Consider the following 13,147-nt stretch of genomic DNA (forward strand, 5'->3'; position numbering starts at 1 on the left):
GAAACATGGCCCGTTTTTGGTGTAATGTGTTTATTCATCTACAGGAGGAAGATCAGGAAACAAGATGCCCGATATCAGCGAGACCTCCCCCTCCCACGGGCAACATTTCTGGGGACAAAAGTGGACAAATTAAACAGGTGAAAATATATTGTGGTCAATGTGGAGGAAAAGCCTGGCCTCCTTTACCTCTCTGGTTTTTTTAATCTTCGGCTATTACATGTGGTGCTCTTAATGTTTTTAATCAGAACACAACATTAACATTTGTGCTAATTTTGCCTTTTCAAAATGCCGCCGTGGTCTTACTCACTCTTAATCTCTCTCTGTGGGCTCTTCTCCCCCCACCCCCCGGCCCCGGTTTTGAAGGGATCAAGCTTTTAGTTCTCTCAATCCTGCGTGTTTAACGTCCTCGTCTCCTCTCCTCGGTCTGTATTCCGATTCCCTCTCCATGCGTCCCTGTCCTCTTCTGTTATGTGTCCCCGCCTCCCTCTGTGCTCCGCTGTGACAGATAACAGAGGTCACTGTTTACTCTCATTTATCAGTCAATCATCGGCAGCTGCGGGGGTCCACCGAGCGCAGCTATTTCTCCATCCTCCATCCTTTTTTTCTCCTTCTTCATTCTATCGCTGTTACCAGAACGATGACGAAGACGACGACGAAGACGATGACAAACACATATGGTGTGTTAATTCAATGCACTTATGTAGGATGTGTTTTTCCTCTTCTCCTTCCGTTTGTTATGCTTTCTGCCATTTCTCTGGCAAATGTGTGAGGACTGACAAGATAAAATAATTTTTTGTCAGTGTGACAAGCTATTTGCAACGCAGCTGGGAATAGATTATTGTGGGGCAGCATAATAAAACGGGCGAGGGACTCTCAAGATATTATTTCGGTGAACTGTTAGATACAAGGAGTGACACAATCTGACGATTTAGGGAGTGTGATACAATCCCTGATCTAGATAACTAAATGCTCAGCTGGTGCTCTTGAATGCTCTCTTAATTTGACCCTTTTTAGATGTGGATAAATGTTTTTCTAAATCTTTTCCTTGATCTTTGCTATCCATTATCATCATAAAAAGCACAAGCTCAAATGTGGATTCACTTCAATTAAGGTAACTCAAGTACCCCTCCACTCTCATTTGCAAATATAATGCCTGTAATTAGCATTATTTTTATGAATAAATAACAGTGTATTTAGAATATATTTGGTGGCAAATACATGGCCTTGTTTGGGGACAGTCTGTGAGAATGATGAATTCATCGCCGTGCCGTCTTTAAATATGAAGGTGCCTCGACAACATAACTCACAGTAAAAGGACTTCCTTTTCGACAAAGAATTATGACTTCACAAGCTTCTTGTTTAACCACATAACCACACGGTTTTACTTGACTTAACAAATGTACTTATTTATATCCAAAACACAATCTATAGTAGTTTTGTTGCCTGAATCTCAGCAAGTTGATTCATGTGAGCACAGATGTTTACTTTGAAAATACAGTGTATGCGTGAAATGAGCAAAAACACGTCCAGAATGACACCAGAAGGATACCGAGAGCGTCAACATAAAGCTTAGGCTCTCCGACAGTATGTGGATGTGTCTGACAGTTACATTTCGTTGGAACGATTTGCAGAGATTTTTGTTTCTGGATGTGATTTGATACAGAATTGAGCATCTGGATATCAAAACCTTAATTTCTGGTGCATTCTTCCACTGCTCAGTTATAATTTAAATACAGTGTTCTTCATTTTATAGGACCCCCCATAGGCCACCTAGAGAAACACCACTTTAAAAACAACCATTTAAATACAATGTCTAAACCTAATCAGCCATGGAGGGTCCATTATCTTGCCAGCGATAATACCATAACACCGATCTTTATTTGCCTCCTCCGTACACCTCAACTGCTCTGCTCTTTGAGGTTTCAAAGGTGCACACACACACACACACACACACACACACACACACACACACACACACACACACACACACACACACACACACACACACACACACACACACACACACACACACACACACACACACACACACACACACACACACACACACACACACACACACACACACACACACACACACACACACACAATAGGCTAAAAGCGGTCTCCTTTTTTGGCTCAGAGCCAAACACTGGCTCTCAATTCCCTCTCTGCTCTCCGCCGCCTGACATCCAAGCAACACCTTCGCCTCACACTCCCCCATCCCCACCTCCTCTCATCCAGGGGATGCTTCCATAAAAAGGAGTAACATTTTATCCCCCCCCCCCCCCCCCACCTAGTCCACCCACCCACTACCACCTCTCCAGTGACATCCTCCAGGAGTATTATTACCTAATCACAGATCAAATACCAAACACGATCCCGGGCCCATTTTACCATGTGCCCTCCAGGCTGAGAGTGGCCGTTACCCACCACACCATTCCCGGACCCCCTCAGGTTACCACACAGTCACACACACGCACACACACACACACCCCACCTCTCCCTATGTCTTTAGCACTGGCCGGGCTGCACAGGCAGTGCGAGGAGACACAGAGTATTAGTATTCATAGCACAGGGAGGGAGGGGGGAAAAAGGAAAAGGGAGAGAGCGAGCAACCGAGTGAGAGGGAGGGGATAGTGAAATAGAGAGGAGGGAAAAAACACACGGAGTTACGGGAGGAGGGGGGAAATATATGAGAAGAACACAGGAAACGGGAAGGGAGAAACATCATATTGTTCATTTCTCTCCTTCAGCGTGCCATCCCGTTTGCGGGGTTTATTGCTCGGCGCGCGCGCGAGAGAGAGAGAGAGAGAGACAGGAGGGGTGGAGAGAGCGAAAGAGGGCGGAATGCCCCTTTACGAGCGTCGCATCTGACTAAAACAGCGGAGAGGCTTGTAAATCGTACATTGGGCAGAGAGAGAGAGAGACACAGTGGTTTCTGCAACACCAAGGTAGGACGATGTTCCTTTTGTTACCGCTGTCACCAGCATGCATTCGGCCTGTGCTATATACGAGGTGTCCGTTCTTCGCATCATACCTCTTTGATCCAGCATCCCGCACCGGGCTCTGGGCTGAATCTGCCCTAAATCTAGCAGCATGTGTCTGTTTGCCATAAATAATTAATGTATATTATTTGTGCATCACCCAATCTCTTCCATATTGCATTCTGCCATTGGTGGGTATGTTTCGAGCTTATATATATATAGGGATGCATATTGTGCAGGCAGTCATATAGGCTCGCTAGCCTAAACAACATATAACGGGCTTCTGTCTGTTTCAATGGCAGATGATGATGATGATTTAACTTTTTTTCCTCAAGCAAACGTTATTAGATATGACGAATAAACAGTGGGGTGCGCGCACGAGCACGCCGAACAGACACAGGAAGACAGGTTGACGTGCGTAAGACGTGCGTAATTCCCCCTCCGCCCCCACCCACCCCCACGGCCCCCACGGCCCCCCCAACCATCAAAGGCACAGTTGCTCACACACACAGAATATTTTTATGCTAATGGTCAACAAACCCAACCACTGAGAGACAGTCAGTGCGTTTACATGATGGTATAATTCGAATCTTGCTTTAGTCGGACTATGCTATCTTTTGGGGGATCTGCTGTTATCCCAATATACATGGCAGTGAGTAATTCGAATCATTGGCCGAAAGCATGTCACATACGATACGATAGGTGGCGCTGTTTTCATTACAACTCGTGGTGATACAGCCATTTCCGCTTGACCTCTTCACCACTACCAACAACCAACAACAACAACATCAACATTTCGAGAAAGATGGCGAACAGAGAGCAAGGCGAAGCTACATCCCTCGACTATTCTTGCATGATGTTAATAGGAGTACAGCGAATGCAAATGGCGCTATTGGCGTTGTTTGTTTTCTGCCGGCCAGGCTCCCGGCAGTGACAACTTATCGTCTCTTTCGACTTCCAGATCACGACATGGGAGGGAGGGAGGGCGGCGGGATCTCAAGCATGCGCAAAGACGCAAAGTCCAGTTCCTAATCCAATTCACCGTTACATGCCGCGATAGTCGAATTATCAACCGGATCGGATCGAGTTATCCAGGGGTGTTAATCGGATCGTAGTCGGACCGCATAGTCGAACAAAGGTGTTTACATGAAACGGATAATTCGATTTCAGTCCGACTAAGCCAGTTATTCGAATGCATGTAAACACGGTCACTGACTCACCGACTCTGACATAGCGGTAGGTCAAAAATGAAGTGAGGACGGCCTGCTGTGTGTGTGTGTGTGTGTGTGTGTGTGATTACACTCCCTGTCTGTAAATAGGTTCCTCTCTGCTGCTCCACTGGCTGTGCAAGAGACAGGAAGAGCAGCACCAATATCCCAGGGTTCCTGGCTGCCCACTTACTCTCTATTTCCTGCCCCATGCTCTATGCTTCTCAGACACTTGCCGCTCCAACGGGCTCAGAGTAGTAAGGTGGGAGCCGAAAAACAGCAACCTTTGATACGTGTGAATTTGGGATGGAAAGAGGCAGAGATAGGGTTGAATATGAACAGTTATTTGACTGCATGTTCGTAAAGATGGTATGTAGCAGATATTACGGCTCTCTCCTGTTACTCGTTTGCTGAAAGGGTGTCCAGGAGCTATTATAGGAACAACCTCAAAGCTGAGGCTCGGCAAAGCTATTACCTCTAGTCAATAGACATTAATATCTCCATGCTCAATCTTGGCCTTATACAGTGCCGTCTCTGCCCCGGCCAAACACCGGAGTAACCAAGAGATGAGTTGTAGTAGCCATATCTGTTTACCCCTGTGCATCAATCTGTCACAGCCCAGTGAGCAGAGAGGAGCGATGATAGCATTGTCTCAGGCAGACATTGCTGTGGCCTCGAAAGGGAGCGATGCGATGCAAGACGGAGGATGTGCCAGCATTGGTGGAGAGAGGTCGTGACCTCTGCGAATCAGGGATAGTTCTGACGAATGGCGGATGATCTAAGGGTACATGGAAACATTGATTTGAGCGAGCACACAACATGAGACGGCCCAGCAGGGTAGCGCAGAGCAGACGGCATCAAAGTCTAACGCAGAGAGGAGCGGGCGACATCGGCAAGTCGCCGCTCTGTAGATTATAACGGACTTGAAATGACACCGTGTTTACGAAAAAATACCGTCAATGCAAAAATTGTCGTAAAAGTGCAGACTTGGGAAGTGTGAAGTTCGCTTTAACACTTAGGCAAATTACATTGAAAGGAAGAAAGAACAAAACTCTTAGCAGAGCTAAGAGCACAGTGGATAAAACATAACACAAATAGCACCAACGGTAAGACTTACTAGACGGAGGAATTAAATGAACATGGAGACACAAGATACGTGACTTGTCTGTTACACAGCCAACAGGGGGATGCCCTCACCCTCCAGTGAGGCTTTTTATTGACACTCAATAAACAGTTCACGCCCACACACAGGTGGCTCAAATCAGGTTCATCGGTCACATCAATCAGTTCAAGTTGCCCAATGTCCATTAGTAAATTAGATAGAAATAGTAATAAAGTTATCACACAATATGAGAGCATATCTCAACACCCCCACTTGCTCTTACTTTGTGAAGTTCATAAGTACTGTTTTTCTTTAGAGCATAAACCCATCTACCCCCCACTGCTTTCTTACCCGGAGGCAAGTTGGTTAGAGTAAATGTGTTATTTGCTTTAAGAGACTGCATTTCTTCATCCATGGCACTAACCCACTCTTTTGATTTGTCTGAGCTCATGGCTCCTTCAAAAGTTACAGGTATGTCGCAAGTGACTTTATAACAGTAATCAATGTTACTTTGGACCTGGTCCATTTTTTCAGCAGACTGAGAAACATTGTCACGTAGGTAAAATGGCTTCCTTCTCACTCTAGAAGGGTAAGTTCTAGGCTCATGCTTAACTTCAACTGCTCTCGGTTGGCTACTCTCCTCAGTCTCAATGACTGGAACCTCTTCAGTCTCAAGGACTGGGATTGCATTCTGCCTGAATCTATCTGCTCTGTATTCTACCATCAGATCATCATCATCAACATTAGTCTGAGTCTGTTGCTCAACCCCAGGCTGAGAAACAAACTTGACTAATCTATTTCTCTGCACCTTCTCGCTGTCAGGAAAATAGATAAGGTATGCTGGACTGGTTTTGTCATACCCAACAAAAACACCTTCTACACCCCTTGGGTCAAGTTTTTTCTTGTCTTGAACATAAGCAAAACACTTTGAGCCAAACTTTTGCATTTTGGACAGGTTGGGTTGTCTCCCAGTCAACGCCTGTACTGGTGTTTGCTTTGTTCGTTTGTTGAAACAACGGTTTCTAATCACTGCTGCTGTCTGTACAGCATACGGCCACAGACCTTTTGGTAGGCCACTCTCAATTAACATGCATCTTGCCATATCAAAAGTGTGCGCCAATTTCGCTCAGCCGTTCCATTTTGATGTGGAGAATACGGAGCTGAGGTCTCGTGCCTAATACCATTTTTAACCATTAAAGATTTGAAACTCTTAGCAGTGTACTCTGTACCATTATCTGATCGCAAACGCTTAATTTTGCCATAAGGCGTTACATCGGCCAGAAACCGCTCAGTGGCTTGCACTGTGTCACTCTTATTTTTAAGGAAATACACAAATACAGCACTGGAAAAATCATCAGTAAACGACAGTGTATACTTAAACCCTCTCTGGACTCTGGGGATATTGGTCCTGCCAAATCTGTGTGGACCAGCCCTAGTGGCTCTGTAGCTCTAGCATCAGGCTTTCTATTTATGGTCTGCACAAATTTGCCCTGAATACATACATCACAGTGTGGAGGTTTACTGGTTGCCCTTTAATTTGCATGCCCTCGACAACAGGTGGCAACTTCAACACATCCTCATAGTTACAGTGACCCAATACTTCATGCCACGTTTGTAAATCAAGACACCCTTTAACTTGGTCATCACATTTCACATCATTATCTACCGTGTGTAAATAATAAAGCCTGTTGTGTACGTGTATGTGGAATTTCGTACCATTTCTGTGAATCAGAATGTCCTCTCCTTTCTTGAAGATCACCGTCACGTCACTTGCTGTAGCCGCTTACAGAAAAGATGTCTTGCGGATAGGAGGGATGTACAACGCGTCTTTCAGCGTTGTTCTCAGCTGTCGACCTGTGCTGTCCGTCAGACAGACCACCGCGTCGCCTCGCCGCTCTGCTACGCCGCTGCACCGGGTGCCGTCGGCCAGCTCAACACAGTGTGACTCGGCCTTGAACTCGCCGTTGAAACACTTGAACTTGGCGAGGTCTGTAATGATGTGCGAGGTCGCCCCGCAGTCGACCATCAGGCCCCTCACGTTGACATCTTGGCTCGGCTGGACATCTGCTGGCATGTCGCTCAACCGGAACGCATACTCGTCCTCCTCCCCCGTCTCCTCTGAAGCTTTACGGGCGTCATCTCGGCCTCGTCGCTTCTTGCGCCGACAGGTCTCGCTGCTGTGTGTGTCGCTCCTGCAGTGGCTGCACCACACTTTGCGCTGACAAGCGCGGGCGAGGTGTCCGTGTGTCCCACACCTGAAACACCCCAGGCTCGCGTCCCCCGTCGCCAGCTGCTGCTGCTGCTGCTGCTCACGTTCGCCTGGACCTCCACCTCGTCTGGTGGGTCTCGCTGCTCGTCGCCCCGTGCTGTCATCACATTGTCCTCAGTGTCTGGAGCACGCATCTTCTCTGTGTCCTCGTAGCTTCGCAGTTTCGTCTTGAATTCAGGAAACGCCACGGTCTCATCTCTTTGCGTGATGTAGATAACAAACGGTTTAAACGATTCGAAGCCCTTTTAGAACCACAGCTACAAGTAGCCCGTCACTCAAAGTCTCGCCTGCGTTTCTCAACGCTGTGCTGACTGTCTCAGCACGTATCACATAGTCGGTTACACTCTCGCTGCTTGACTTCTGGAGCGAGGTGAGCTCAGTATAAAGGCTGATAATTCTTGGCTTTCCTCTGCCTTGATAATAGTTTCTCAAAATAAGTAGTGCTGCTCTACCGTCGTCGGGTGCTTCCCGCATCACCAAGGACAGGCTCTTATCATCCAGAAACTGGATAAGCTCAGCATATGCTTCTTCATTCTTTGCCTCATTCCGCAGCAGTTCCTCTTCGTCCTCTGTCACAGGCACTCTCAGAATGGCTTCTTTCAACCCTTGCAGACGAAGGTGGCCCAAGAACTTAGTCTCCCACAGTTCATACTTATTTTCATCCCCGTCAAATAACAAGCGCGACCAGCGGCTCCCACTCGGCTCTACTGGCTTTCTGCTACTAGTCATGTTTGGTGCCTACACGCACCTAGTCTTAAGTGTTAGTTTTAAATGTTTTGCTCTATAGGTTTTCGCCATCACCTGGGCCCATAACCTCTTAGCAGAGCTAAGAGCACAGTGGATAAAACATAACACAAATAGCACCAACGGTAAGACTTACTAGACGGAGGAATTAAATGAACATGGAGACACAAGATACGTGACTTGTCTGTTACACAGCCAACAGGGGGATGCCCTCACCCTCCAGTGAGGCTTTTTATTGACACTCAATAAACAGTTCACGCCCACACACAGGTGTCTCAAATCAGGTTCATCGGTCACATCAATCAGTTCAAGTTGCCCAATGTCCATTAGTAAATTAGATAGAAATAGTAATAAAGTTATCACACAATATGAGAGCATATCTCAACAAAAACAATAACAAAAGCATTCAGAGCAAGGAAGAGTTTCAATAATTTATTAATTTATTGCGCGGCAGCAGATAGGACGACTTGAAAGCATGTTCAATGAGACTGAAACATCCTGTTAGGTATAACCAATGAATTAGTCTCCTTTGCCTGCAGATGCTTTATGTTCGCATACAAAAAAGAGTCTCACGGTTCTCAGTTGAATTTTGCAAATGTGAAGGGGTTCAGTTTCTCCCAATTAAAATAGTTAGACATTTAATAATTCCAATTAGAGAAGGTGAGACTGACAGATAATGTGAATACAGATAGGATCTTAAACCTGCCCGATTGTCGGATGAATGATGTCACTGATGATACTCATCAGAATAAGCCAGTTTTCTCTGAACTGGAACAGCTTTGTAGCAGATTCATATTTCACACGTTCTATTCAATAGAAATAGACACATGATGATATGCGGTTGCAATAGATCACAGGTATGTGCTACGCATCTGAAAGTCGTCTGCTTCATGTTCCGCAGACGGCGGCATTTCAAATGCCTTATCACTGTCATTTCCAAACCCAGCTGAGGTGTGTGATTCATCCCTCAGACACAGATCGCACGTACAGATTTCAGATTCCAGTCGCTCTCTTTAACATGATCCTTGTTTCCGAATAACCGAGTCCCTTGGGGTTTTTATCAAATTCACATTCGCCCCGCTGGGGGATTATTTGTGTTGTCGTTTGCAGCTGTTTTTGGTAGAATATTCTGAGCAAGGGAGAGAATTATGGGAATCCTTGTTTGAGGAGTGCAGAGCCCAAAAATATGACCCCCCCCCAACAATCGCGTTCGATATGTGATTCATATTTATGGTGTGTGCCCGAGCAATAGGAATTAGGAATAATGTGTCGACTTGGTTTATTCCTCACATTTGGGATTTGCTTCTTCACCCAAATTGGTATTGCGGTTGATGGATTTTCCTTTCTTAGCTGCCTGTGCACCTGAGGGCGGCTCCAAAACGGTCCTTCCAGTGCAGGTATGATCCCTTCATTATCGGGGGATACACATATAAACGTCTCATCTGCTTTACACCTATATTGAGGATGTAACGGCCGGACTCGGCCATTAAAAATTAGATACTTAAATGTTGCTCTTATCCTCGAGTGCCTGACTCAAGAACACCTGTGTTGGGTTGATCTCGCAGCCTCTGGAATACCCTTGAATTTGGGTTTATATCCATTGACGCTGACTAGGTGTCTGGACTCTCATTACTGGTGATCTAATTGGCTGGCGTACCCCATCATCGGGCACTGACGTCCCCTTAGTTCCCTTCTTCCTCTCCGTTATGTAATTGGACAACATCCCAGTGAACTGATTCTCCTTTCTCCGTCGTGTGACCAGACTGTGACCTTGCCCGCCGTCACGTCTCCTCCGCCCAATCGGACAGCGACCTTACTTGTCGACTGGTGTGTGTTGTGGTGTCTTTCTTCCCTGAGATTATTGATCCCGGGCGGAACGGCAGTCAATGGAGCATCTGCGGGAGGTTTGGTGTTCGCTCCGTACAGTAGGAATGAGTGTTTCTGGGCAATGGCGCGATGCGAGTGGAATGATTTGTCAACATGGTTCTGAAGGCATATATTTATCTGGGAATAATCATCCTCGGTAAATATTTTGCTCGTTGTAAATAGCAATCTCCAAACCCTTGATTACCATTGTTGCTGTGTCACTCCTTGCCGCCAGATTCCTATGTTTTTTTTCTTCCTGCCCTTCTCTGCTCCGGTTGATTTTTCTCATCCGACTTTATCTGCTTGCCTCCAATTTAATGTCAGCATCTCTTATATCCCTCTCTCTCTCTCTCTCTCTCTCCTCCTCCCTCTTCTCTGTCTTGCTACACAATCGTTCTCTCCGTCGCTCTGCCTGCTACATTTCTTCCTCGCCCCTCCCTCCCTCCCTCCTGCACTGGCATTTGAGGCGGCCCGTTTTCTTTTGCCAGACAGCCATTCCTCAGATTGAGATATCCTGGGTTTTAAAGTCACTCAGACAGATTTACCATCTTAATGAGAGAGAGGGGGGAGGGGGGAGGAGGACTGGTTTAAGGTGTAGGGTCTGCACCACATTTTGATTTGATAATTCCTGTTTCATTTCTGCAAAAGGCGCAGCTGAGATGGACAGATCAATGGACTGCGTTATCTGAGTTTATTTTAGCCTGACAGACTATCCGAATGTGACAATCAACTTTTTTTAACCCTCCTGTTACCTTAGGGTCAATTTGACCCCATTCAATGTTTAATGTCGGTCTTCTTTCGGGTTAATTTGACCCCAGGCTGTTTTTCACTGTGTCAAACATATAAGAAATATCAACTTTTTTATATATTTAAAGGGCTATTTAGGTAGTCAACAAACAAACATAAAGTACCTCACACTTAAACTTGGAAAACAATATTAATTCTAATAATTTTCTGGAGGTTTTAATTGCTGGGGTCAAATTGACCCCAAGGGTAAAATATGTCAGTAAATATAAAGGTAACAGGAGGGTTAAACATTGAATGGGGTCAAATTGACCCGAAGGCAACAGGAGGGTTAAAGGAGACAGCGACAGAGGGCGAGCAAGAGAGAGAGAAAAGAGAAAACAGCGTGTGTCCCTGTCTTCAAGAGGACAGGGAGAAAACTCTAACGGGAGTGGAAGCATTTCTTGTTTCGGGAACTTGTTCAGAGTGAAATGTGTCTTTGTCTAATGCTGTGATTGATTGATTGATTGATGGGCGGGAGACGGACACACAAGGAGCGCTTTGCTCGGGAGGTGCCACTCAACGCACGAAGACTGACGCTGATGTTTCACAGAACAACATAAATCACATGATCAATAATCCTTCCACTGTCGACGAGGCACGTTGCTTGAGAAATGTGCCCACTGCTTCACGAGGACAAAACATCTGGGTGGAAAAGAACATCATTCTGCCGGTGACTTATTTTGCGACCGCTCCACAACTTGTATATATGATTTTTGGGAAAAAATTATTTAATTCCATGGGTTTTCACTATTAGACACATTTTTGCATATATTCTCCTCAGTCTAATTCCCTGGAGGCTCACAGACTGTGAGAAGCTGGATTTTGGGCATTGACCTTCTTTTATTTAGATAGAATGAGTTCAGGAATAAAGACAGAATGCTGAAGAAGTCTAGTTTCTCGTGGATGAAAGGACAAGGAGCGCCATCTCATTATACCTCCGTGTTTTAGGAGAGTTTGTAGTTTGCGGTTCATCGGTCTCCATCTTGTTGTTTCTCATCACCTTATTGGCTGATTGATTCTAATTGTGTTTCAGGGTAATGTTGGACAGCTTCAAAAGAGTCTGCACAAAGCCGGCAGTGGGTTCAGATCTGATGCCGACGTGTTGGGGAGTCCACGGGAACGGACTCCGGTTGGAACTAGATGACTAAGAGCTCGTCTTTATTCCCGACTTGATGCTACGGGAGACAAGGGCTCTTGTCTGCGGGCTCCCGTGTCTGGTCTCGGACACATTAGGGAAATAACAAGCTATGTATGCACTGCAAGCATAATTCCACATTCCTCATCTCCGCTTGCAAATTCAACATGGCCCAGCACCTCAAGAGTCAAGTTCAATAAAGGTAAAAGGGACAAAACACACGGCTCGATGACATCTTCAGAGGCGAAAGCAGGAGTTTCCTAAAAAACTATGTCTAGACTCGTTATAGAAAAATAATCCCACTCAATCATCTCTATGATCTTCAGATACCGTGTCCTCTGACAGGACTTTTTTCATTTTTCTCTGTTTTTGGTAATTGGCCTCAATATAAATGTAGAGAGCAGGTGCTATATTTGCATGTTAAAAACAATTAAAATCTGTGTAAACTACAAAAATGTCACACAGTTTAAAAAAAACAACAACATGCAAATATAGCAAGACAGAATGGCCTTTTTATTACATTTAATAGGCAATATGTTGAATAAAAAAATTAACATACCTTGAAAAAAACAAAAGTGAAACCAGTGCTCATTCTCTCCCTCTAACAGTGCTCACTCTCTCTCTCCCTCTAACAGTGCTCACTCTCTCTCCCTCTAACAGTGCTCACTCTCTCTCCCTCTAACAGTGCTCACTCTCTCTCCCTCTAACAGTGCTCACTCTCTCTCTCCCTCTAACAGTGCTCTCTCTCCCTCTAACAGTGCTCACTCTCTCTCTCCCTCTAACAGTGCTCACTCTCTCTCTCCCTCTAACAGTGCTCTCGCTCTCCTTCTAACAGTGCTCTCTCTCTCCCTCTAACAGTGCTCACTCTCTCTCTCCTTCTAACAGTGCTCTCTCTCTCCCTCTAACAGTGCTCACTCTCTCTCTCCTTCTAACAGTGCTCACTCTCTCTCTCCCTCTAACAGTGGTCGTAGTTGTTTTCCAATATGTGTGTTCCTGGCACTCGACACAAGACAACACATAATGACCTAAATTACTCTGTAATTACAGTAAAGA

Source organism: Pseudoliparis swirei, chromosome 23 (assembly GCF_029220125.1).
Source record: "Pseudoliparis swirei isolate HS2019 ecotype Mariana Trench chromosome 23, NWPU_hadal_v1, whole genome shotgun sequence".
In the NCBI taxonomy this organism is placed as follows: Eukaryota; Metazoa; Chordata; class Actinopteri; order Perciformes; family Liparidae; genus Pseudoliparis; species Pseudoliparis swirei.